The following is a 27,433-nucleotide window of genomic DNA, read 5'->3' as shown; positions in this document are numbered from 1 at the left end:
ACTCTGAGGTTTTTTTTCATTGCATAACAGCAGATAAAGGCTCTCTAGCAGTGTCTTATGGTTTTTATAGCAATTGCAATGGTTTTTATTCTTATTATTTTCAATATTTTTATGATTTTTTATTATAGGCGTGAAATTTCATTCCAGGTCCAGTCTTCACAAAACATGATGTATATTTTTTTCTAATTGATCAATTTGTCCCAAGTTTTTATCCAAGCTAGTAGCCACCTAGAAGAAGGTTTTAAAATCATTACCAGGCCCTTGACATGCATATAGTTGAAAAATCTGACCTCTGAAGACCAAAAAAAAAATGTTCGCCAGCTGTTTTTTTTCATATTTTGTTTTTTTTTTCTGCTGAGTGGACACATTAAGAAATATAAGAAATTTGAAGAAGACATTCCTTACATTCACCCTCTACATTAGCAGAGAAAAGAAGGACAGATAGTTAGTGTCACTGGACACTGCGTCACAGATGGCTGATCTCTTCTCCCTCATTATGCAGGCTTACCCACTCATGAAAAACTGTCCTCCAGCGATAGTCAGCTGCCATCACTGACTCAGACATGATGTTCGTGTACATATTATACCTTAATTGTACCTGGCACTGCATTACAATAATTTGATCAAAATGTCTAATGAACAAACAATAATCAAATATTTTCCTTCTTTTAGTAGATAAAGTCTTTGTCCAAAAATGAAGCATTTGTTCCTTTCCTCTCCTACCAGCCTTTATAAGTCACCCAGTTTTCTCTGAGCCAACAGTGTGAAGTATGAGGCAGTCAAGGCTAACACAGCCGAGCGCTCTTAAGAGCTGGATTAAAGCTCCGGTCTCTTTGGGGGCATTGAGTTGGATTCCACTGCTGCCAAATATCTCCAACTATCTCTGTGTCAAGTAGAACTTGTTTTTTTGTTGTTACATTCCTGTGGTTTAAACCAATTTCAGACCAATTAATTTAAACAACCATGCTGTTCTTATGGCACGGCAAACAAAAATAACATGACACCTCCTTTAAAACACACATTTGCTGCAGAGGGACCAGGAGAACTCAGCCTTATAGTGTAATGTAATTTTCTCATGCTTGTTTTAAGATAATTGTGATCGAATCTATGATCAGATCTATGACCCTTCATAAAGGTAGCACAGATATAACGTGCCACGTTTTCAGAGAATTGCATTAAATACAGGTCAGAAGAAAGTGACAAAATGTCCGCTAGACAGTTCAGCAATTTCATCGGTGTTCTCTGTTGTTTAGGTGTAGAGCGTCAGATGTTACAACCAGGAACCATACAGTTTCAGGCGTCAAAAAGACTTCCCCAAAACCCTGATTCTCTCCTTGCTCCGATGATGGCATCCACACATTTCCTGCAACAAAGCTGGGATACAGTCTTCAACAACACAATTGAAAAGCTTGTTTAGAGAACCACACAGTGGCAGGCGTCAAAAAGACTCACCTAAACCCTGATCCTCTCCTTCCTACAATGATGGCATCCAAACAATTCCTGCAACAAAGCCAACAAAATGAGTGAAAAGAATATTCCCTAACCCTGCAATCTTTCGCAATGAAGGACTGTGTGTGGTCTGTGTTAAATACACTGTTCATCATTTATAATAATAATCATAAACCTTATTTTATATAGCTCCTTTAAAGGTGGCTTCTCAAAGTACTTTACAGAATGATAACAACAATAAAATAAAAAAATACACAAGATAAGCAGGATGAGGATATACAGTTAGAGGAGACAGTAGATGGTGGTACTAAGTACAGTAGAAGCAGAGGGTAAGGAAAAGTTAAAAAAAGGTTCTTCTAAAGAAGAAGGTTTTGAGTCTGGATTTGAAGGAGCTTAGAGAAGGTGACTCTCTGATATCCTTGGGGAGAGAGTTCCAGATCTATGGGGCATAACGGAAGAAGACCCTATCACCCAGGGAGTGTTGACGGGCTTGGGGGACATATAGGAGACCAAAATTAAAAGAGCAACGATTGCAAGGTGGGGAGTAGGGCAATAATAGCTCAGAAAGGTACTGAGGTGCCAAGCCATGTGGAGCCTTATAGGTTAGCTTGAGGATTTTGATGTCAACACAAAACTTTGCAGGCAGCCAGTGCAAGGACTACAGGATAGGAATAATGTGATCACTGATCAGGCATAGTGCAAATTTCTCCATTATGGCCGCTGGTTCATTTTCGACTGTCAGCTATTAATAAGTCCTCTATTTGACTTGATCAACACCAATCCCTAGAGATTAAATCAGTGAAAGATTTATTTGACAGTCTGTCCTGAGGTACGTCTTTCAAGATAGTCTTTGTCAGCTGAACATCAAGGCAGAAAAAAGCTTTAATTTTTCTTCTCAACAGAAATGCTCATTGGTCCCTTCAGCTTTATGCTGGCAACAACAGCTGCCGAGAATCAGTGCAAACCGTAGTGTGCCATCAGCTCCACTTAATATTGCTTTTGGCTACACCACAGAGAGAATATAATATCATGCCAGCAGCAAGGACTCGCTCGTGTGTACAGAACTCTTCCATTGTGCTCAGCCTCTTGATGTGGAATTGGGAGTCCAATGGTTCTGTACACCTTCTCACACGCCTCAATTTATCTCTGATCTCTATAGGAGACTCAATACCCACTTCTGAAACTCTGAAATCATTCACATTTTGTATCAGCATTTGAAAGGAATTGGGTGAGGATTTTCTTACACTATTGTTATATTAGCATTACTGTAGTGTTGCTAATGTGCTACATGCAATTTATAATCCTAAAATTTTAAAATTCCCACATTTGTAGTTGATTTTGTGTGATCTTCACCTTCACACTATTTTATGTGCCATTTATTGCTTATTAACGTACTATTTTTAACCAAAATAATATTAAGTAAGACCTGTATGTATTCAAATAGTATTATTATTATTTATACTTACTTGTCAAAAGAGGACTGCTGAGATTTTTGCAGATTTCTTCTTCATTGAAAAACATGAAAGTATTTAACCAAAATGGCGACTAACGAATATCAGCAATACATTGTGGTATATAACCGGAAAAGTTACTGTCTTTCCAATGTCAATTATATATGCGTTTATTAATGTTGTCAATATTACGGTTGCAATTTAACATTGATAATACATCGCAGCAAGGTGCTCCCTGCTGTGTGCTGATGTGCAACTTTAACGCATGCAGTTAGTAAGGAAACGGTCACTGTTGTAAGGTATTATATATAATGACATTATGGAATAGGATGGGGACAGGCCTGGCGTCACAGGGGGAGGGAGGAGTGTCGCCCCCTCAGTTCTGGACAAAAGGATTTTTGAACACTTTCTCTAACTTAACCTGCACCCTAAAAAAAAGTTGTACTTTGTCAACGGTCAGATAACACTAATTGACACTAACAGTCACTCGGACTGTTTGATGTGAAGGAGGGCTATCCGTCCAGGAACGGCACATATCAGTGTCATTATTGGGTGTCAACATTACGATCCTGTTTGTTCAGGTGGACCAATTCCTTGCAGTAGTTTATCTTTATACTTAAAATCGTTATATAACTAGACTAGTTATAGCAGTCTGTGCTTTCTGTTGGTTTTACAACTATTTTTTCTTAACGATTCAGAATCTCGTTACCGTCGGATGTAGCTGCAAAAATGAACGCATTAGGTACTTTGTCGCTCCAGGCAATACTAACCGTGAGAGTGCTGAAAAATGTGAAACTGAACTTCATCGCAAATACCAGATTGCTAGTCTTTATTACAGAGATGAAGACAAATTTCAGCGGCCAAGTTCATTGCAATCGACCCGTTGTAGATACCGATCAGCCTCAAGAAAAAAACATCACTTGTGCCTTTAAAAAAAAAAAGAAAAACAGAGTTGTAGGTATTGAGGTAATTTCAGGTAAATTGTAAGAACTAAAGTTAACTAGTCCCACAGTAATGCGTGGGGTCCTATCAATAGAAAAAAAAATAGTTGTCACCCGAAAACACAACAACCACACCACGAGAAGTCTTCTGGAAACCTAGGTAAATCCCTGTAGTAGTCTAACAGCTATAAAAACAATCAAATGAAACAACTTAAAAAGAAAAAAAACATTAAAAACATATCTAGGGAGCAACAAAAACACAGAATCTAACTGCGAAAGCTTTTTCAAGTTTCTGGTACCCCATCGTGCTCCTCTCGTTTAAGAAGATATCTCTCATCTATCTGTGTACAGGTCAGCTGGAGGTCCACAGCTGATGGTAATTTAAGTTAGTAGCTGTGTTAGCATGCATGGGCTGCAAAGGAACAAGTAAAGGTTTATTCCATGCTGAAACGAGAAGGAAGCAGTGGAGCCTTCTTTGGGGGTGATACCAAGGCATCGAAAGTTAATTTTTAATTATTGTTCCAAAAAATGTTTCGTTTGTTTTCTTTCTTAAATGTTGTTGATTAAAAGATCTTATTAAATGTGAAAAAATCTGATTGTGAAAAGGTCAAAATGTTAGTGAAAAAATGTGTAATGTGAGGAAAGATGAATTGTGGGAGCCCCTTGACTCCTCATGTCCTACTGTATTTCTCTCTCATTCTACTAGGAGTGGCACCGCCACTTCTGCATAAAGTCCGTCAGTGGTCATTCCAGACAGATCAGGTACGACTGTGCTTCGGCACAAGAAGAGACATGTGACTTGCGAGGATCCCGACAGTGTCAACCTTCTTCTGGAGCCTGGATAGCTCAGTTGGTAGCGCATCAGACTTTTAATCTGAGAGTCCAGGGTTCAAGTCCCTGTTCAGGCAGTTGTGCTTTAAATCTATTGTGAATGTCATTATAAATCGGTAAGGTGTCGGTCTCGTAAACCGATGATCGGGGAGTCCAACCCCTTCCATGCCTATTTCATTTGCCAAGACTTTACTTTATCTATATCGTCAATTGTCTTGCAATGTAGAAATCTCTGTAATAAGAAGAACAGAACTATCAGTAGTAGTTAATAATCCTTCGACAAAGAAACGGGCGCATTCAACACACCAGCCTCCACTGCTTGTTAGGGTGGCTGAGTGGTCTTAGGTGCCAGACTCAAGGACTCAATCATGGATAGTGACAGTTTTATGTTATTCACAACACGGATTTCCATTCATGTTTATTAAGATGTGTAATTTGTATGTTGTTTGTATGAGAACAGTTTCTTCAAAAGTCCTGTCAATTAACAGTGGAGAGCTAGCCGACGTACGTCTTCATGAAAACGCTCTTTAAGGCGATTACAAATGTCTTGGAACAAATCTGCATCATATTTTTAAAATAGTTTAGCTCAAGATGCAACGGGAGTATAAATGAATTCTCCCGCCCTCCATTCCAAGATAAAACTCCATGTGAGAATCTTATTTTACTTGAAGTTGATGATGTTGGTCATTATTGGAAATTGCCCAGTGATATCGACTCAGGTACTCAGTTGTTACGTGCCGTAATTCGATACATGCAAAGCATTTGCATTCCCTCCAATTATCAATAAAGTCAATAATGTATTAAACATTACATGCCACTTCTTCCCTAGATGATGTTCATGTTGGATCAGTAAGAAAGGCATGCCAGGTTGTGCTTGAACCAGCATCTTACTATCATTTTAGTCCCAACCTGACCACACTAAGCAATTGTACCACAGAGACTCAAACGGGTCAGTTTTCTCCATTTACGGTTGTTTGGAAAAAAAATCATCTAATTTTTAAGCAAGATTGTATTTCAAATTTCACAAATTGTAAGTATTTCTGGAAAAACACTGTTTCAGAAAGAAACTGAGTAGACGGGAATAGCCCAGTCAGTAGAATATCAAACTTTTCATCTCAGGGTCCCTATTCAGGCGGCTGATTTTCTTGCAACTACTTATTCCATGCTGAAACAAGCAGGAAACAATGTTTCAGCAGTGGAGCCTTCTTTGGGTGTGATATAGAATAAACCTTTACTTGTTTCTTTCAAATTAATTTAAAGCTCATCTCCAGCACCTAAACTCGTCAGTTGCTTTCAGTAGCTAAAGACACAGACCATACTGCTCCAGGTGAGGCTCGAACTCACAACCTCGGCATAGCTCCGCTGTGTACTGCCGTATAAGTACCGCGCGCTGACCAATTGCACCACTGGAGCTGTGGAACACCTGCTCCTCATACAGACTGACGCTGCAGAAACACAGGGTGAAAACAGGGTTTCGGTTGTGAATCCATCTCCACATGGGGGAAAGGGACAGTACAATAGAAAAGAATATACAAGAGAAGAAACGGAAAGAATTGTGCTCACTGCAAAGTAGGAAGGAAAGAGGTGGCCGGATACATAAAACAGCTCGGTGGATAATTTGTAACGACATTCTTTGCTGACAACCAGCAGTCGGATTTCTTTTCATGTTCCGCTGTGCAGTTTGAACGTTTGTTCTCCCAGATCGGTTGGTTATATGAGATCAGCTGATATAAATTAGGACTAATCAGAATCAATACAATTGATGTCTGGCAAAGGCAAATAACCTTTGTACATGATCTGGAATGTGACTCGTTAAATTTCAGCACAGTTGCAACCCCCTTTATAAAGGGTGTGCACACGTATTCAACCAAGGCATTGAAAGTTTTTTCTTGTTTATTGTTCCAAAAAATGTTCCATTTGTTTCCTTTCTTAAACGTTGTTGATTAAAAGATCTTATTAAATGTGAAAAAATCTGATTGTGAAAAGGTCAAAATGTTAGTGAAAAAATGTGTAATGTGAGGAAAGATGAATTGTGGGAGCCCCTTGACTCCTCATGTCATACTGTATTTCTCTCTCATTCTACTGGGAGTGGCGCCGCCACTTCTGCATAAAGTCCGTCAGTGGTCATTCCAAACAGGTCAGGTACGACTGTGCTTCGGCACAAGAAGAGACATGTGACTTGCGAGGATCCCGACAGTGTCAACCTTTTTCTGGAGCCTGGATAGCTCAGTTGGTAGAGCATCAGACTTTTAATCTGAGGGTCTAGGGTTCAAGTCCCTGTTCAGGTGGTTGTGCTTTCCTCAAATCTATTGTGAATGTCATTTGTTACGACCCCAAGTGTCTAGGGGTAAAGGGGTGTAACATTTAGGATAATTCTTTTGGAAGCAGGGGGGTTTTGGTGAGGGACTAGGAAGCGTGATAAGAAGGGTAAGGAACTAGAGTGGTGCCAAAGGAAAGAAAATAACAAACAAAATGGAGTTGGCTAGGACAGTGAGGGAAAGCTAATCTGACTACAAAAGAAAACCCGAAACACACGGTCTTCGGCGTCTTCAACACCCTAGCTAACCTGCACTGACTACCCAAAACCATACGAGACAAATGGCACTCACCCGTACTAAACTAGTGTACTAATACAAAGTGTGTAAGTGTACCCAACAACCTAAACTAACCTTATATACAAAAGTTCACACAAAAACACAAGTGAACCAGGAAGACAAATAAGGGAAAACAAGAGTAATAAACAGGAGCAGGGTACAAAAGAACACAAAAGTTGAACATGTAACACTGGGGCAAGGTAGTGACAAAACAAGGATGAACACACAAACAAACAAAAGTACAAAGAAACAAACAAAAAAACAACAACAAAACAACAAAGCCGAAGCTATACGAAAATAAACACACACAAAGCAAACCAACAAACCAACAAACGAAGCCGAAGCAATAACAAGAAGCGAAGCGAAGCGAAGCGAAGTGATAACCAAAACCAAACGGGACCGAAGTCAAACGAAAGGCCTCTCCTTGCTGAAAACCTCCAGGTTATATACTGAATAAGATGCACTCTGATTGGCTGAGAGGCTGATTGATAATGATGTCATACTTAGAGTGTGGTGTAATGGTGGGCCAATGGGGAAGGGAGAACAATCAAGGGTCCGCAGTGTGGACATAACAGAAAAACACACACAGAACACACACTGGGATGTAACATCATTATAAATCGGAAAGGTGTCGGTCTCGTAAACCGAAGATCGCGGGGTCCAACCCCGTCCGTGCCTATTTCGTTTGCCAAGGCTTTACTTTATCTATATCGTCAATTGTCTTGCAATGTAGAAATCTCTGTAATAAGAACAGAACTATCAGTAGTAGTTAATAATCCTTCGAGAAAGATACGGGCGCATTCAAAACACCAGCCCCGACTGCTTGTCAGGATAGCTGAGTGGTCTTAGGTGCCAGACTCAAGGACTCAATCATGTGTAGTGACAGTTTTATGTTATTCACAACACGGATTTCCATTCATGTTTATTAAGATGTGTAATTTGTATGTTGTTTGTATGAGAACAGTTTCTTCAAAAGTCCTGTCAATTAACAGTGGAGAGTTAGCCGACGTACGTCTTCATGAAAACGCTCTTTAAGGCGATTACAAATGTCTTGGAACAAATCTGCATCATATTTTTAAAATAGTTTAGCTCAAGATGCAACGGGAATATAAATGAATTCTCCCACCCTCCATTCCAAGATAAAACTCCATGTGTGAATCTTATTTTACTTGAAGTTGATTATGTTGGTCATTATTGGAAATTGCCCGGTGAGGGCCAACACAAGTTTTAATGTAGATGACACTGTAGCAAAAGAGGTATTGTTAACTCTTGTAGAGTGATGCTGATTTTATTTTTTGCCTTTATTTTTAATGTGAGCTGCATTCTAAATCATAGCATGATATGACATAGCATGACTCTGAGCTTTAGTAGTTCAGGTGGGTAGTTGCGTCAGCATGTGTAGGCTGCAAAGGAACAAGTAATAGGTTTATTCCAAAAAAAAAAGAAGAAAGAAAACACAATGTTTCGGCCGAAACGTTGTGTTTTCTTTCCACACCTGAAGAGAACGTTCTGTTTTCTTTCCACACCTGAAGAAGGCTCCACGGCCCAAAACGTTGTGTTTTCTTTCTTCTTTTTTATCAGCATGGAATAAACCATTACTTAATACTCTGAGCTTTACCTACAGATGACAGTCAATCAGTCATTCTGGAGTACAGCAATATTTGGCAAATTTCAAAAATCCATTTACCCACTTCAATACAGAAACAAAATATTTCAAAGAAAAATGGGGAATTGTTGAGGGATCAATTGAATGGGGATCCCAAAGAAATATTGCATGGGGTAAGATATGATTGCCGCCGATATCAGCAAACTGGCACTTACGATCAAGTGCCCATGAGAGAGACGTTTATATATGCCCCCATTATGGAAACATTTAAATTTATGTGCTGGAATTCTCAGATTTATGAGTTGCTTAGAGAATGTCATACACCAAGATTTTTTGTGGTGGAAGTTACTTTAAGTCTCATCCACTGTTCTCGAAACTGAGCCACACATTACAAATTCAACTAGGATGATTTTGAAACCACTAATCCACTTGGCTCTAAACGTGGGGATCAGAAGATTGGGTGCCTTTACTTTGTTCTTGGAAATTTGCCACCAAAATTCAACTGAGCTGTTATGAATATTCATTTGATATCACATTTTTATATTCAGGATCTGGTGTATGGTTTTGATGTTATACTGCCACCATTCCTAAATGATATCAGAACTTTAGAAGGTCATGGAATAGATCTTCCCTTTTCCACTGGGAAATTACTGGTGATAAAGTATTTTTGGTTTTATAGAATCTTTTGCTGGAAATTATTTTTGGTTGCATTTGCTTGATTGATAAGAGAGATATGTATATAGGGAGAGAGACAAGAGATTATATATTGTGGGGATGACCCCAAAATAATCTTGGGGGGATTTTTTTTTAAATGCATTGGCAGTCTCTTCAAGTTGACCCACAGCTAAATTCAGTTTATGGTGTGAAAAAAAAATCAGTCCTCAACTCTTTACAATATTTTCATGTGTGTGATAATTACTCATCATGACATCATGCATGGCATTCTCGAGGGTGTATGAGGTGAAATTACTTTTTGAATATCTAACAGAAAACTTAATTTCACAATCAGATTTCTTATTACGAATTTACTTCTTTGATAAAGGGTTTTAGAGCGTAAATAAATGTCCTACAAATGTTAGCTTGGAAGGCACAGGTCGTAATATTGGGGTGAATGCTATACAAACTCGGTGCTTTGACAAAAACATTCCTCTATTATTTGGTGAGCTCCATCAAGGAAATCCAAACTGAAATTTGCTGTTACTTCTTCTTGAAATAATGAGTATAGTTTTCTCCCTTATTCGTACTGAAGGTATGACTGTACATTTGAAGTATTTGATTATTGACCATCATAAACTTTTTAAACTGTTGTATCCAGAGAGAAGCCTAATCCCAAAGCATCACTACATGGTACATTATCCAAGCTGTATAAGAAGTCATTTGTTACATGTACGGACTATGGGGTTTGAGGGCAAACATAAAGTGTCTAAAAACATACTTAAAAACTTCAAGAACCATACAAAATCACTTGCTAAGAAACATTAAATGGATGCTGGGTATCATTGGAAAAAATTATCAGTAAGACATACTGAGGACCAATGACATTCTCTTTTAATTAAATTACTAGTGGTATTGGTTTGGCACAAGCTCTTCAACTGACCTTATAAAAGAATGTGTGCATTACAAATTACTTAAAGTTGATGGTATATAGTACAGACCAGGCCGTGTAATTTGCAGAAAGATTGAACAAGAAATTCCAGTTTTCTGCAAAATTAATAAAATACTGATGATTGATAACACCATCTATTTTTTGATGGACAAGCTCTTCACAAATCACCTTGATGAACATTACCATGCTTTCCAAGTGACTGAAAGTGAGGAAAGGGATGTTCTGAAATTTGAGGATTTGAAGTTGTGAAACCCTTTTGATCCTCAGGGTACATATGGTAGTGATGAAAACATTTACATTATTCCTATATTTTTTATAATTTGATTTGTACGTGTATGTCCTTATTGAAAAAAATTAGTTGTGTTTATTGTTTATGGGAATGCTGATTGGATGAGAGCCTTTTGCAGAAGGCAGAGCTAGATGTTCGAGAAGGGATCTGCGATCCTGCATTGGCTGCAAAGGTACATGTAAAGGTGCATTGCGTGGTGAAAGGTAGAAAGAACAAACGTGTTTCAGCTTTGGAGCCTCTTCAGCTGGGAGGGAAAGAGAGAAAGCAAAGAAATGAGGCAAATGAAGAAGAACAAAAGACAGTTAGGTGAGAATGGGCATAGAGCAGGTGAGAATGAGTGTCCACATTGAGGTGGATATGAAAAGCCAAAATATGTAAATAATGCAGAGGAATTAGAATGAGATGAGTCTGTTGTTGAGAGAAATGGGGACAATCTTGTGAAAATTTGGAACATATCTTCCCACTCATTCTCACCTGCTGTTTACCTATTCTACCTTCTCCATCCTATGTTCTTCTTTGCCTTATTTTTTTGCTCCTCTCTCCCTCACACCTGAGGAGGCTGCACATCCTAATCGTGCTTCTTCTCCTTACCTTTCACCATAGAATTAAGATTTACGCATTGTAGCTATTCATAAAACTGTTTTTTATTTCCATATATAAAAAAATGTTTAAAGTGGACTTTACCTATGTTTGCCGTTTTATAGGTTAAACTAAACGGCATTTTACTTAAGTGGTTTTAAATGTACTGCACACAAATTAAGGGGACAGAAAATGACACTTAGGAATGTGCATTCACTCTCCTATTCAGTGTTACTTTACATTAACAGTGTCAATTGATTGACAACATGGTGTTAAAAAAATGGATAGTGTTGGCACTTTGCACTGCACTTACTGCACACTGCAGAAGTGTACAAATAACACTGAATGAAACTGAGAGTTTAACACTGTCAGAGTTTGGGCTCAAACTATTTAGAAAGTCCTAATTTAACTCTGGTGAGTGTGGAGCCATATAAACGCTGAAAAAGTTAACGTTTTGAGTTCATTTAACACGAGCTGATTTGCTGTGTATTAATACATATACAACTGAGTTTCAAATAAGTTTACTGCAAATAGGTGAAATCTAAATTTCTGTTGTGAAAGTAATTAGTTTTGAGGAGTGAATCTATGGTTGATAATGTTTCTAGACAAAAAGGTAAACAATGTTATATGTACATAAGTAAATGTTTGCAATATTAATTGAAAACGTATCTTTGTAAAGCAAATGTATCTTTCATCAAAATATGTAAATTTATTTATTTTTAATTCACTGTTGTAAAAAAAACAAATATAATGGTTGGATTTAGAGAATACTGGAGAACAATTTCATGAGAAATATTTTGTGTAACTTAAAAAAGTTACCTGAGTTACTTAAAAAAATGTTGTTCATGATGATGTACATTTAACCTTAGGGTATTGTATATCTAAAACACCATACAGTTGCAGGCACCTGTGAGTCCTGCTAAGAGATTAAAGACCTCAGGCACTCATTTACTTCATGATCTAGCCATGCCACAATAGATTAGAGAAAATACAGAAATTTGACTGTTTAAAATGCATTCATCATTGTACAGTTCTAACGTTCTGTGTATTGTCTTATTCTATGCTTATCTCCTATGTGAACGAGCTGTTGTCTTTTTAAGAGGCTTGACAAATTAAAACTCTTCCCACACTGACTGCAGCTGAAAGGCTTCTCTCCTGTGTGAATAAGCTGGTGAGTTTTTAAATGGTTTCAGTGACTAAAACTCTTCCCACATTGAACTAAATGCACTCTCCCCTTTATGAATGTGCCGATAACTTTTTAATTTACTTGACTGACTGTCCTCTGTGTACTTAAACTCAGTACTGTTCTCTTCACCAGGTATGACGATCTGCTGCTCCGGATGGTCAATCATCTGAGGCTCCATGTCCTGCTCTGTAAGAATAAATTTGTCCAGTTCTTCTTTGTGCTCATGTACAGAGACACAATCCAGTTCACTACAATCTTGTGTAATATTGTTAGTGTCCAGATTAACATTCTCATCAAAATCATCATAAACTAAGAACCCAGGTGTCTCACTCTCAGGCTCTGTCTTCATCATGGGCAAAGAGTCCAGATTTTCAATATTCTGTCTGCTGTCTGTTTGCTGCTCACTGAGTTTCTCTTTCCCTTCTGCAGCAGTGAGCTCTGTCTCCTCCATCAGACTGGAGCCCCACTCTTCCTCCCTGTACTGCTGTTCAAGAGGAGATCTTTCCCCAGCTTCAAGGAGAGCACTGGCCTCTGAGCCTGTAAACACAGGACAAGAGGACAAGGCCTTTCAATCAGGTTCAAAAGCACATAACCCCCACCAAAGATATAAAGTACCCGCATATTAATATACAACATGTTAAAGTTTGACAAATGTAAACATCTGGTGTTTTATGTACGGAAGATGTCATATGTTAAGATGAAAGTAAGAATAATTGAAAAAATGAATAAATGAACACAGAAACGTTTCAACTATTGAGTCAGTTAATACATTGCTTTCAAATATTTGAATCCCATGCTAAAATTCAAATATAAAACCATACTAAATCCCCCACACAAATTATATTTCTAATCTCCAACTGCATAATACATTTATTTCAACATTACTGCAATTGTACAATATTGTACACTATTTTAATCAAATGCAGAGAAAGACCTTGAACTTGGGATTTGAGTAGAGTTAAAACCTAAGAGAAATACAAGTACTAGGCTCATAAAAAAAACTGAATATCCACCATTATGGAGCAATACGTATCAACAAAGAATAGGAAGAACATCAATAATTGTGTTAATTATTAAATTTATGCCCTGAGTTATCTCACAAAAAGGCACAATTACAAATGCAATATATGCAATGCATACATTAGTAATTTATTTTATTTATAAAGTGCCTTTATATCGTTGCTATAGTTTTTAAGTTGCTAAAATCATTGGAGTAAATATGTTCAGTATTCTTGCTTATTATTAATCAATAATGGATGTCGCACCTCCATAAAAGACAATAACGGGGTATGTGAGGGGCCCCAGACCACTGGCAACAATATAATCAATATAATTAGTAATATAATCATTCCCCCTTGTTTCTATCACAGACAGTTCAGTTCCCACCACTGGAGAGATCCCGACACCTCCACTGCCAACAGGTCTTGATCTCAATCACAATTAAACATAATTAGTATTATCAACCAGCATTACAGTTACTGTAGTAATGTAGCCATGGTCCTGTGAATTAATAAATAATATGGTAGAGATGCCAAGAATCCTTCTCTCCTGCTCATTGAAAGCAGCCGCATTTGTTAGAAGCAGAGCTTGACACAGGAGAATACATAGGTTTATCCTCTTATTCTGCTATGCCATTTACTAATTTTCAGAAACTGAGTAATGGTAAGAACTGATCCTGGAATATTCTCTTCCTAGGATGATAAAAAGCTACAGATCCAGCACCCCAGTGCTTTGAGTCAGCAATGCTAACCACTGCGCCACCCTGCTGCCTGGCAATGTTTTAAACACAACTCATTCTAAACTATGTACTATAAACAAATATATAATGCATAAATAAATTGTGTTTTTAACGATAATCACTTTGATAATTCCGTTGCTATATCACACACGTCTTTCCCACTTCATTCTGCATCTCTTCATTATATTCTCAGCAGGAAGACACTGTTTTTAAACACTCAGACACTGATGGCATACAAGTCACTCCACTGACCTGACAGCTTCAGTTACGTGTCCATTTCTTCTTTTATTCCTGCAGTGACTTCACAGAGATGCGTGTGTCCAAGATTATGTGTCTGTCCCTGATCTCCTCCTGCTCCCGACTCCTTCTCCCACAGCTGCAATCTCCACTTCAGAATCTCATTTTCCACACGACCTGTCTCAACAGAAACTGTGAGATGCTGTGGAGTTTGTCTTCTCCTCCTCGTCCTCAGAGTCATATATCCTGTTTCAGAAGCATTCTGAGACTTCGTAAACGATCAATTTGAGCAAAACCTCCATGAAAACGTGAATCTCAGTTTCCAGATTGAACAGCAAATTTGCCATATTTATTCAGAGTCCATCACAATCAGAGAGTTACTGCTGTGCTGATCTAGTTAAATGACAAACACTAAGACTCTTGCACACCTATGGGTCTATTTCAGTGCCAATTCTTACACTTGTATTAATTAATAAACATTAAAGTGCGGCTTACAACGTCTCCAAAAAGGTCACCTTTTGGATAAAATATTGAATTGCAAAGACGAATAAGAGGAATGAGCTGTATACAATGTACAATATCTGAAACACCAAAAACTGACATCCCTAATAAAATGTGTCCATTTAAACTCAAGAATGACTGGCCATAAAGATTTACACAATTTCACATTTTGGTGGGGTCTGGGGACCCTTTAGCCTGTTTGCTTAAACCCACATGCAGATTTTTTTTTGCTTTGTTCCATCAGTCTCGAATTTTTATCCACAGTCCAATATCTTTTAAATTAAGAATAATTCCTGTTTGTTTACAGTGCATTTTACACTAGGGATTCCCTAAAAAATAAACTTGCATGTAAGAATGATAAGAAATGACATACATAATGAGAAAATTTACTTGTATTCAAATAAAATAAATTCTCCACATAAAGAAACTCTCCACAATTTTCCTATTGTGGGAAATATGACCATCATCTTCTTGCTAAGTTGTTTTTTCTGTTTTTTCTTCTATTGTCATTGTCAGTGATCATAAGAAGAGGGGAGCAATGCAGGGAGAAAAAAACACAGCTTTCTAGAGTGGGATTTGAACCCACACTTCCATTCAGAGACTGGAACACCCAAGTAAGCTGGAAAGACACCTTAAATCAAGCTCCTTAGACCACTTGGTCATCCTGACAGGCGATAAAGAAAGGTGTGCTGAATATACCAGCAGTTCACTAAACTGAGTTTCCTCTCCATCTTTGCTGGAGAAGCTCCAAGCTGGCTATTGTAGCCTAAACGGATTGCGGAAATCAAACATACGGGCTAAATTTGTGTTTTCCAAATTTAGCGTAATATTTTCCTTCGCTGACGCCTTGGGGGAACAGAAACGATAGATTGTCTTCACAACCTTGGTCTCCTAATACAGAATGGGATCAGTGTAAGACAGCTTTCCTTTTCGGGGAACCAAGGTTGTGTTCCAGATTTCTAATTGTTTAATGTCAAGATCGCATATGATGTGATGTGTAAAAGTTTACGAGGCTGAAGTTGGCTTCTTATTCGCCAGCTTCTTCTTCGTGTTTTTCGTTCCACCTTAAATGATGCTGCTGTGATGTTATGTCGCCTTGCGCCTGTAGATGGCTCTCTACAGTAATTTTTAAATGTACTAATCCAGATGGATTACTGTACATATCCTCAGTAAAGGGGAATATGTAAGTAAAAAGTGACTGTCCAGATTGCATTTTTGTAAGAAACACACTTCGAAAACCAATTTTCAAAACTCACAATAACACAAACTGGCATGTTATACAACGAGTAAATAAGACAAAGGCAAAATGTGAATTCACTGGCACTTTCTGCATATTTACCACGGCCTTGCCTTCTGATCATTAAAGTCTCAAATTCTTGCATTTTACAAGAAATTTTAATATAGCAGTATTAAATGGGACATTTAGAACATGGCATATGAGAATGTATGGTTAACCAAGGATGAGCAAAGGGTGATGGCACTTTCTGCTTTTTGCTGTGAACCTACCCACTGGTTATAAATGTCTCAAAATCCTGACACTGAGATATGAGAGACAATGTAGTAGACTATCGAAATCCTGAACTTCAGGAAATTTTACTGTACCATTTTTTAAAATATCACCCACTGAACATGGCATGAGAGAATACATTGGCAAATAGTGATTGCACTTTCTGCTGAATTGCTGTGGGCCTCCCAAAATTGTCTCACAATTCTGACACCGAAGTGTGAGAGACAATTTAAAAATTGTCAAAATCCTGAACTTCAGGAAAGTTTACTGTACCATTTTTTAAATATGACCCTCTGTTACGGACGTGGTCTGAAATCCGTGTCGGGTTTTGTAGAAGACCCTATGTGATGCCACAAGAGCTGGAGAAAACAGGAGGCATGGTACAGGATAACACACAGGGATTTAATGGTGCACAAAATAACAGTGACAGTCCATGAGACAGTGAGTGGGGAAGACAAAGAATGACATCCAAATCCGAGCAGGTCCAAAGGCAGGTCAGGGCACAATCCAAGAGTTCATCAACAATTAATGCATCCTCTGATGTGACAAGGTTAAAATCACCGGGAGGGGGGAAAACACGAACACACACAAAACATGGAGGTCCTAGGATGACTGGGTGAGTTCCTCCAGACCCTGAGCTCAATAGCATCCGTACCCTAATATTGAGCCCTGGGGACTGGAGGAGCTAGACTTTAAATAGCAGTACGCAGAACAGGGTACACCTGGGGAACTTGGCAACAATCACGGGACTAATGACAGGAGTAGTGGAGCGCCCTCTAGGGGAGAAATGTCAGGCGTGACACCCTCTGAACATGGCATGTGAGAATGCATTGGGAAAAGCTGAATGTACTTTCTGCTGTATTGCTGTGGCCCTCCCTCCTGATCATAAAATTGTCTCAATTCTGACACTGAGGTGCTTTACGGCTTTCAGAGGGTCTTTTATTGACGCTGCTGTAGTAGAGAAGTGACATAATCACAAACGCGGACAATTGCGTTGGTTGTTTCACTAAGCATTAAGCTTTGTTAACTAATTTAACATCATCTTCAGGCAAGAAAGAGAGAGTCTTTTGACTTCTTACTGTTGTGGCTGTTGAAGAAGACACCTGTTGAATCTCACCCGGGATATCTTGAGAGATTGTTGAGCGAGCAAGGCCTCACTCTGAACTCCTCACTGAGCTGAAAGCTGTGTGAGCTCCTCACTGCGTGCCCTATACTGTTTCCTGTGCTCTCGTGTAGATTATCTACGTGGATAACAGCGACAAGAACACATAGAACTTTTATCTGTATGTGAAGAAAAATGCTAAAGAATGAAAAGTATTGAACATTTAAAATATCCATGGCACAATTTGAAAAATTGAAGGACAATAGTTCAACTGATTTTGGACATTCACAAGAGACTCAGAAACACAGCTATCCAAAGAGGCATTTAATTTTAATAAAATCACAATTACAAACATTTTAGGTTTAACTGTTTATATGCATACCCTAACAAAGAAAAACATCTGTGTTTTCTAGTGCTCAATTCTTAAAAATTAAAAGACAATATCATTTAACCCATTTTTTTCTACTTTTAATGCTTGCCGACACTTTAAATATGTCGGTTAAATTTTTTATTTGTAGTACTTTCTAATTCTATTAATACTAGTCCCAATGAACAATTCTGGGACATGGTGCATCTTTAATAATTTTCAAATAGGTTTCAGTTGGGAAAAACTACATTCACCAGAAGCTACCGAAACCAGTAAAGTTCACATAATGCGTAATCCAACAGCAATGTCTGGGGGTGAAAAATAATATTTTTTGCTATGAATACTAACACTGTTATTTAAGTCAAGAACCTTACCATACAATTGTAAGAATTCTATATCAACACACAGGAAACTTACTATCAATTACAACTAAATTTATGTAAAACCTTCCATTTCTATTCACTTATTCAACTCTCTTTTTTAACAACAACTAAATTTTAGTTAAATTTCTACATAAGTCACTTCTAAATATCACCTCATTTCTAGCAGTCTAAGTAACTTCTACATAGAAAACACAAACAAAATAGGCAATTTAACATTTGCAGAGCTATGTACTCTTCACTGTCTGTCTTTTCCTCGTTAGTTTTCTAAGGGGCTCTGATATATCTGTATAATTAGGAATTAATTTGATCAAAAATCCACAAGTGCCTAAGAACGAGTGCAAAAGTGCAACATTCTCAGGTCTCGGTGCACTGCAAACAGCTGTCACCTTTTTCGGGTCTGGTTTTATTCCTTCTGCAGTGACCAAATGTCCCAGTATCTCGATCTCTTGCAGGCCAAATATACACTTATCTTTATTTAAAGTTAAGCCTCTGTCTTGGAATCTTTGGAATACTTGCCTGAGCCTCTGTTCTAGTTGTTCTTCATTTTCCGCATGTACTACAACATCATCCATATACCATACAACACCAGGCATTGCACACAACATCGAGTCCATAGCCTTCTGATAGGCCTCTGGGGCACTAGACAAGCCAAAAGGAACTTTTCTGAAACGGTAACAACCCCTGTGTATGATGAAGGTAGTCAGGTGTCTTGATTCCGGGGCCAACTCAACTTGCCAGAACCCTTTTCGAGCATCTAACTTTGCAAAAACTTTGGCTCTTTGCACTGCTTGCAATATGCTGTCAACCGTTGGTACTGGATGTCTCTCTCTGATAACTGCTTTATTCACTTCTCGCAGATCCACACACAGTCTCACTTCCTTGGTGTCTTTTTTAGGTATTATCAGAATATTTGAGATCCATTCTGCACCTTCATTCACGTCTTCAATAATTCCATCATCCAACATTTTATCTAACATCTTGACTAACAGCTTTTATCATTGGATAGGGTACTCGTCTCAGACTTTGAGCTACTGGCAAAACTTTCTCATCTGCTGTAACCTTGTGACTGTAACCCTTGATCTGTCCTAAACCTTTAAAGAGTGATTCATATTCCTGTGCTAAGCGCTTAAACCTCTCTGAAGACTGGTCAACCGCATTGAGTGTCTCCTACATTCAGAATCTTCAGGTCAAAACATGCTTTTCTTCCCAACAAGGCTTCTACATTTCCTTCAACTACATAGACTTTGTGCTTTATTACATTTTTCTGCCATTTCAGCTGTGCCTCAAAGTAGCCAACACACTTAAGTGGACTAATTTGTGCATAGGTATAAAATTTCTTCTTAGTCTGCTGAAGTTTAGTTCTGTGTGCAAACACTTTCTTTAAAAGTTCTACTCCAATGAAGTTTATTTGACTTCCTGTATCTATCACCATTTTTATCTCTTGGCCATTTATTCGAACAGTTTCTTTACCTTCAGGGTCAATGGAATTAACAAATTCATCTGAGTCTGAAGAAGGTTCTTGAACTGCTCGCAGTTTTGTCCCTTCCTTATTTGTATTAAATTTCTTTTCCTCATGGGAACCGTCTTTCTTTCTACACACTCGTGCATAATGTCCTGTTTTCTTACAGTGTAGACATTTTGCTGTTCGCGCTCCGCATTCATCTGCTTTGTGCGTTGTTAGTCCGCACCTGTAACATGTAATGTCAGCCGTCCCATGTTCTTCTATATCTCTAGCATGACTGCGTCCTGCTGCTCGGCTTTTGTTTGTAAAGTATGAGCGAGCGCCCCGTTCAGTGTCACTTTGTCACTGTGGTCAGAAAGCATTCTTGATTCTGCTTGAGCTGCTTCATGAATTCTAGCGACTGTAAGAGCTCTTTCTAAAGTCAGCCTTCCTCCTGCAGCAATTTATAGTCTCTTACGTGCACATTTTTCCACAAGTTGATCTCTTAACACGTCAGTTTCCAATACTCCAAAGTCACACGATTTAGCCAGTTATCTTAGTGCAGTCACAAAAGCATCAACAGATTCGTCCTGAGACTTCTCTGCCTAAATTTATGCCGTTCCAAAACCACATTTCTCCGCGGTGTAAAGTAAGCGTCTAAGGCAGCTACAGTCTGTTCATATGTACCTTTTTCTACCGGGGTAAAGTTAGCTTGAAGTTCGAAAACGATTTTGGCACGCCTGTAGCGCTTTCACGAAATCTCTTAGAGTTACAAAAACACTTGCTTTGTGTATAAAATACATTGTGGATGATTTCTCAGCCTTTACTTTTTCGGTTTTATGACATTTTTTTGACCAAGCACGAATATTCTTTTGTCCATATCTCCGCAATGGAAGCACAGAACGCCTTCAAACCAAAAGCATTTTAAAGACCACGACTTGTGGATATTTCCACACCCTTTACATCAAACTATCAGTGAGCTAATTATCTTTTTTTAAACCTCCGGTATTTCATCGATGCGTAATTACGCACGAACTGGAACCCGGGGGACCGCTGTGTGCACACGTTCACAACGCGAGAAGTACTGTTCAATACGGCTTCATGCGAAAAACCCGTATATGACCATAGGAAGCAGAACAGCGCAGTCTCCCATTACCCAGACTGTAAGCACGGGAATAAAGCTTTGTTTGATTTCTGAAACCCTTCCTTTACATCCTGTTTTCATTCAGGTAAGGGTCAACTATATTCACAATACTACTGACAGCAGGAAGATTAAAATATTCTTTTCTCAGCAGCTTATTAAAAGCAGCTCCCATGATGTTCAAACCGACGTTTTACACAGAACACTGACACAGCTTTGTGTTCTGAATCTCTTTTTCTCGTGCTTTTATTTAATGTGGCACAATGCACTGGGATAGGGGTATTCTGTTCACAAACCAATAGCATTTAAACCACAGCACCCACAATGCTGCAAGTGTTTTGCACACTAAGCAGGTCCTCTGCCTTTTCCCAGCTTTGTTTTGGGTTGTGGAACCTTTCTTTATATTTTTTAGGATTTTCTGAAGATAACACTACAAGTAATACACTGGGATAGGTGGGTCATCTTCACCTGTGTGGTGTGTAAAACACTTGGTTTCAGCAGTGTGGCTGTTGTATTTGAAATGCTATTGAGCCATGAAGTCGACCCACCTAGATAATTAGCTGATAGTTTGATGTAAAGGGTGTGGAAATATCCACAAGTCGTGGTCTTTAAAATGCATTTGGTTTGACGGCGTTCTGTGCTTCCATTGCGGAGATATGGACAACAGAATATTCGTGCTTGGTCAAAAAAATGTCATAAAAACGAAAAAGTAAAGGCTGAGAAAGCATCCACAATGTATTTTATACACAAAACAAGCATTCTCGCAACTCTAAGAGGTTTCGTGAAAGCGCTACAGGCGTGCCAAAATCGTTTTCGAACTTCGAGCTAACTTTACCCCGGTTGGAGTATTTATACCTTGTCTTAGTATTTGTGAATATTACAGAGCTCCTTTTCAAAAGCTGTCAGTACGGTTTAGTGCTTAGGTCTCCTGATTTTCACCCAGGCGGTCCGGGTTCGACGCTTGGTATAGGAGCGCGTCTGTGTTGCCTTCTGGATCTCAAATGAGCAGCTCAGTGCAGATAAAAGCCCCGAAGAGCAGCATGCGGAGTGCAAAAAAAAGTATAATAACGATCGTCTTAGTGTGTTAAGAGAGATACATTGCGCGTGGTGGGGAGGTGTGACTGGCAAAGAGTGTTGACCTTCGAAAATAGGACTCTCGGGAAAATATTTCCACATCCTGAAGAGAAGATTGTCCCCATTTCTCTAGCCGGAACTCCTCTAATGCTAGAGAGCTGTAGAATGTGGAGTCTCCTATCCTGCTCTGGGGGTAGGGTGTACTGTCGTTTCCGTAGCGCGGTGGTTATCACGTTCACCTCACACGCGAAACGTCCCTGTTTTCCCTCTTATTATTATAATAGTTATTATTAATAATTATTATTATGAATAATAATAATTATTTTATTTTATGAATATTTTATAATTAATTATGAATAATTATTAAACTAAACAGCCAGCAGCAATGATATCACTCCTCTTCTTCATTAATTTCCTTAGTCTGTGTCTGTGTCCGAGCGCCTGGTGCGAATAGTGAGATAAGTCATTGTTTTCCGATATTTTCCAGGGCGGTTAATTGCTTACACTTATTATAGTGCTTTTCTGGACACTCCCTTCAAAGCACTTTACATAGTGCACCAGAACATACACCCCACACCAGCTCTCAGTAGGGAGGAAAGCAGAGCAATAGAGCCAATTCATAGATTATTAGGTAAAGGCCAAGGGGAAATTTACACCCCTGGGGTAAATGGGAAGCTCTTTTCAAGTTTATATCTCATTTATATCCCTGTTTATAGCATAGTGTCCCCATCACTATACTGGGGCATTAGGCACTATACTGGGTGAGTACCCCCTGCTGGCCCCACTAACACCTCTTCCAGCAGCAACCTTAGTTTTTCCTAGGAGGTCTCCCATCCAGGTACTGACCAGGCTCACACCTGCTTAGCTTTAGTGGGTTGGCAGTTGGGAGTTGCAGGGTGATATGGCTGCTGACTTTCTGGTTTTCATATTGAACGTGTTACCTGTAAAGTCAAAGTGACACTTTTACACATGAATTTTTGTATTCACAATATTTATTTTATTAGAATACTAGTAAATCTTCTTATTCGCCATGCAATTTCTTGGCCTTCTGACAGGCATGTGTTTTTTAAAGAAACTCTACTGTATAAAAAATAGAGAGGAGCCAAGATACCAATAATGGTCGCAATAATGAGCAGTGTTTTGATCATGCAGTTTCAGACGATAATGTGGCATGATATTCACTGCGTTTATCTGTGTCCTAGTGTCCAATGAAAATACGTTGAAAGCAGAGTCCTTGATTCATTTACTCAAGCAAGGAAAGAAATTTGCTTCTTGATAATCTTTAACTGGACCAAATATATGCATTCCCATTTAGTGCTAGGTACCATTAAGGTGTAAAGTGCTAGGTACTACTAAGGTAATTAAAGATCTTTTGTAAGATAATGACATACACTGCACCCAACATGGGGCTTGAACCTACAACCCTCAACTTAAGAGTTTCATGCTTTCTTGACTAAGCAAGTCGGGGACAGATACCAAATAGACCTGCTGTCGTCAATTTGAAGAGGTAGCTGGCTTATAATTATGTGGTGACCAGGAGTCCAGTGCCTATCACGGTGTGGTGTGTTGATTATTCAATGCAGAGCAAATGTCAGTAGCCATTGAAATTAATGGTTGAAATCAAAAGCATTTAATTCTTTCACACAGTAACAGATACACATATAACATAGGAAGATCTTCATACCGGGGTAAAGTTAGCTTCAAGTTTGAAAATGATTTTGGCACGCCTGTAGCATTTTCATGAAACCTCCTTCACAAAACCCAAAGCAAGGCTTGGAAAGGTCAGAAGGCCTGCTTAGTGTGTAAAACACTTACTTGCAGCAGTGCCACATTCAATAAAACCACAAGAAAAAGAGATACAAGTGTATCAGTTTCAGGAAAAGGTAATGCACAATGGTTCTATTGGATGCAAGTGAAACCTTTTCTGAATGGAAATCAAGACAAAGATAATACTAAACAATGAATACTAATCATTTTTCTTTTATTTCTATTAACAGGACAGGAAATGGTGTTCCAATATACCAGGATCCAGAATATAACATATGTAGATTTTACAGATTACCATGGGACAGACCTCGAAGAGTTAGTGCATTAACAATGGCCAATATATACACTTAATAGGGAGGGCAGATGGTGAATGGAGAAGGTCTGTTCACCAGGTAAAAATATGATTCAGGTGAAGCTGGAAAAACCAGGAATGCCGTACAAGTTAAATCCAGTTTGAATCCAAGTAAAGTACGACAATGTATAACATGGTGATAATATAGACCATATCTGAAAAGATTATCATCCAATTTATCCAAACTCAGAATACACAATGGAACTTATGACAGTTGGCTAATAACCGCTCTTTATAGAAATGAAACTGGACTCATTATGTGCATCAAAACATATACTAGGAGCATCCTAAGGACCCAGAGTATGAATTAGTACTGATTTTAATTACATCCAGATGGACTAATTTGAAACCTTTTTTATGGACAAATGGACTCGATGGACAATATTATTCAATTAAATGTATCAATGTTATCCAGAGGAAACACTGTGAATATAAACAATGTTTCAATCCAACAGCCTGTGGCTATAAAAAACTAACAATATGTCCAACATTGATGACACCACCAACAGATGGACTTCTTAGGGAAGCAATGTTGCATGATGTTAAAATCATTACTTTAGAGGTAACTTATGTTTTAGCTAATGTTGTATTGCAATATAAAAAAAATGTAATCAATTGTAGAAACAAAACCAGTACTTTACAATGGCTGCAACAAAGCATATCTGTTACAACTTGCCCAATGAGGACCTGACACACACCTCTCCGCATTACAGTGAAAAAAAAAATCAGAAACACCCCTACTCCTGGGTACTTTAACCTGCCTCACTCTCATCTCCCTGCTCAGTATTTGCTTGAACTTCTCGTGATACAATTCAGAGCCTTTTGCTATCTTGATTGCTTCTTGGTTATTCTAGACTTCTGGTTTGCTGACTCGACTTCGGTTTTGGATCTTGTTTTCGGATTGGTCTTTTGGATTGACTTCCTGTTTTTTTTAACTTGATACTTTTTGACTACGGATTATGGCATCCTGGTTTTTGGCTTCTTGTTTTCTCATCTCCCGCATACATCTTTCTTCATCTTTCGTCTTTTGTTTAAACAAAGTGTAGCAATATCCACACTAATTATAGATGACCCAATTATATCAAACTTAAATTGCACCAAGAAGTGCTCGGGGAAAAAAAAAGTTTGTTTGGAGATATTGGAGGTCTCTTTGGAAGTTCAAATTTGGCTCTAATTTCTTGGAAAATTGCAAATACAGAAGCATGTGCTAACTAGGCATATGCTCAGCAGGCATTGCAAGGTCTGGGTTTAGCAGATAATGGAGAAAATTATTTCTTGCATGCTGTAAAGCTTTAGTAGAAATAGTGAATACATTAGGTCAAGGTATAGTGAAAAATACAATTATTCATGTGAAAATTTTGCTAGAGATCTATTAAATGCAGTCAATAGTGAATTATTGGATATCAGATAAGGAGTAGTACCTAAATACACTATTGGAAATGCTTTAAAAAATTAGGCTTACAATGGTTCACTGACAAAAATGAATTAACTTGACAAAATTACAACAAAACCCACTACATGAGGTGACACTACTACAGTTAAATTTTTCTTAGTGTTTCCTCACATTTCCTCACATAAGCATAGATACAAGAAAGTAAGGCATTTTGAGAGTTTGGCGATTCCATATAAAGATATATTCCATATTAGATTCCAAATAAAGATCAAGTAATGACTCAAGGTAAGAGAAGATCTATAGTAAACAGAAAGCATGACACTGCTTACTACAACTGATTGCTGTACTGAAACTCACCATTATATTATATGCAGTTGTAATACTTTACAGCCTTTATATTACAATTCTAAATTTATTTCTAGAATTGCATCCCTGTTGGGAACCTCACAAGCAATACAAATGTCAGCCATGCAATGGTGTACCACAAGTAGTAGGTTTATTCCATGCTGAAAAGAGAAGAAAGGAAGCAAGTTTTGGCTGTGGAGCATTCTTCGGGTGTCACTGCTGTCAATGGTATATCATGTCTGACAGAGAAACCTATATATATGGGGATCTATTGTGACCAGAAAAGCACACTTCTGCATACAGTTAACAGATGCTTTCCACATGGGACATTGCCGGACAAACACTGTCTTTGCTCAAATTTAGCCCATGGTGGGAGAACATACACCATGAAGAAAGCAGTGTTCTTGCCCACATGCAACAGGCTGTTGATAAAGCAATGTCAATAGCTGCACAGTACCCAAGTAAAGCTGAGGTGCAGGTTCATAAAGTAGCGTTGGTGGTTGACTTGATGCGTATGGAAGCACAGATCCTGGGAGCTTCTCACAGTGGCACTACATATAAATATTAATGGTGGAATATAGCACAGTTGGGGTCTGCAATGGCATCTATCTGTATATTTACAGGATCATTAATGAGTATATGTTGCAAATGTCAACTCGATAAATTAAAAAAAGATCACTAAAACAAAAACTTTACAAATAGCATCAGCTAAAACGAATCATTCATGTATTATATAAGTTGTTCCATTGTACCATTTAATAAAATGTCCAAGGAACAAGAGGGGTGTGTGTAGTATTTTGATTTCTTTATAGGATTTCTGTGTAAGATTTGCCCTACATGCAAGAATTTCTTGTGCGAAGGACACACTGTACAAACACCTGTTGTTGCAAAAAAAGAATCTGACACATACGCTGAACAAGCAGACTGTTGTGTTGCATATATGAAAGTCTGTAGCATGGATCAACGGTTAGCCCTTAACATATTGATCATAAAATATGTTCTTCTCCAATACCATGTTAGGTACATAGAGGAGATGATTATAACGGTATAAAAGGGTGCTTTTGAACAATGGCAAGCAAATCAGATAGGATTACTCTGACAGTCTGATCTTGGGGAGGCCTCTTCATTATTAATAAACCTCTTTCAATCCTTCACTGAACTGCACTGTGCCTCTTTTTTCTACAACAGTACAGTTGGAGTTTCAGGTTCTTTTAGGTACAAAATTACTGCATAGTATAAATACTCAGATCATAGTTTTTTTTTGAGCTTCTAATGTGACTACTCAATTAGGGGACTACCTTCTTTATTATTTTTTTCCTGTTTGAAAAAACAATTCTCCCACCCTTCCTATCCCAGGAAACAAGATGTGCAAATTTGTATAGACACACACACCTACTGTATATATTCTCATATAATGTTAAAAAAAATGCCTTGCAAAAAATAATACTAGCCATTTTTGCAATGATTTAATTTAAACTGGGCCGGGTATCACTGTGCTAAAGGTAGAATGGTTGCAGTTGTTAAGTCCAGGAGACGTTCATAGCTTTGCCACT

At 38.3% G+C, this 27,433-nt stretch overlaps 1 non-coding gene across 1 annotated transcript; it reads right to left on the bottom strand.

Moving 5' to 3' along the window:
• Nucleotides 1–5,991: 5,991 nt before the first annotated feature.
• On the bottom strand, nt 5,992–6,085 carry trnai-uau (transfer RNA isoleucine (anticodon UAU)). The gene is made up of 2 exons: nt 6,048–6,085; nt 5,992–6,027 (listed from the first exon to the last, which is right to left on the bottom strand). It is a non-coding gene; the product is annotated as a tRNA-Ile (tRNA).
• Nucleotides 6,086–27,433: the final 21,348 nt, after the last annotated feature.

This window comes from Atractosteus spatula, chromosome 10 (genome assembly GCF_055471065.1).
Source record: "Atractosteus spatula isolate fAtrSpa1 chromosome 10, fAtrSpa1.hap1, whole genome shotgun sequence".
Classification (NCBI taxonomy): domain Eukaryota; kingdom Metazoa; phylum Chordata; class Actinopteri; order Semionotiformes; family Lepisosteidae; genus Atractosteus; species Atractosteus spatula.
The sequence above is the reverse complement of the archived record's forward strand: the minus strand, read 5'-3'. Positions and strand labels throughout refer to the sequence as shown.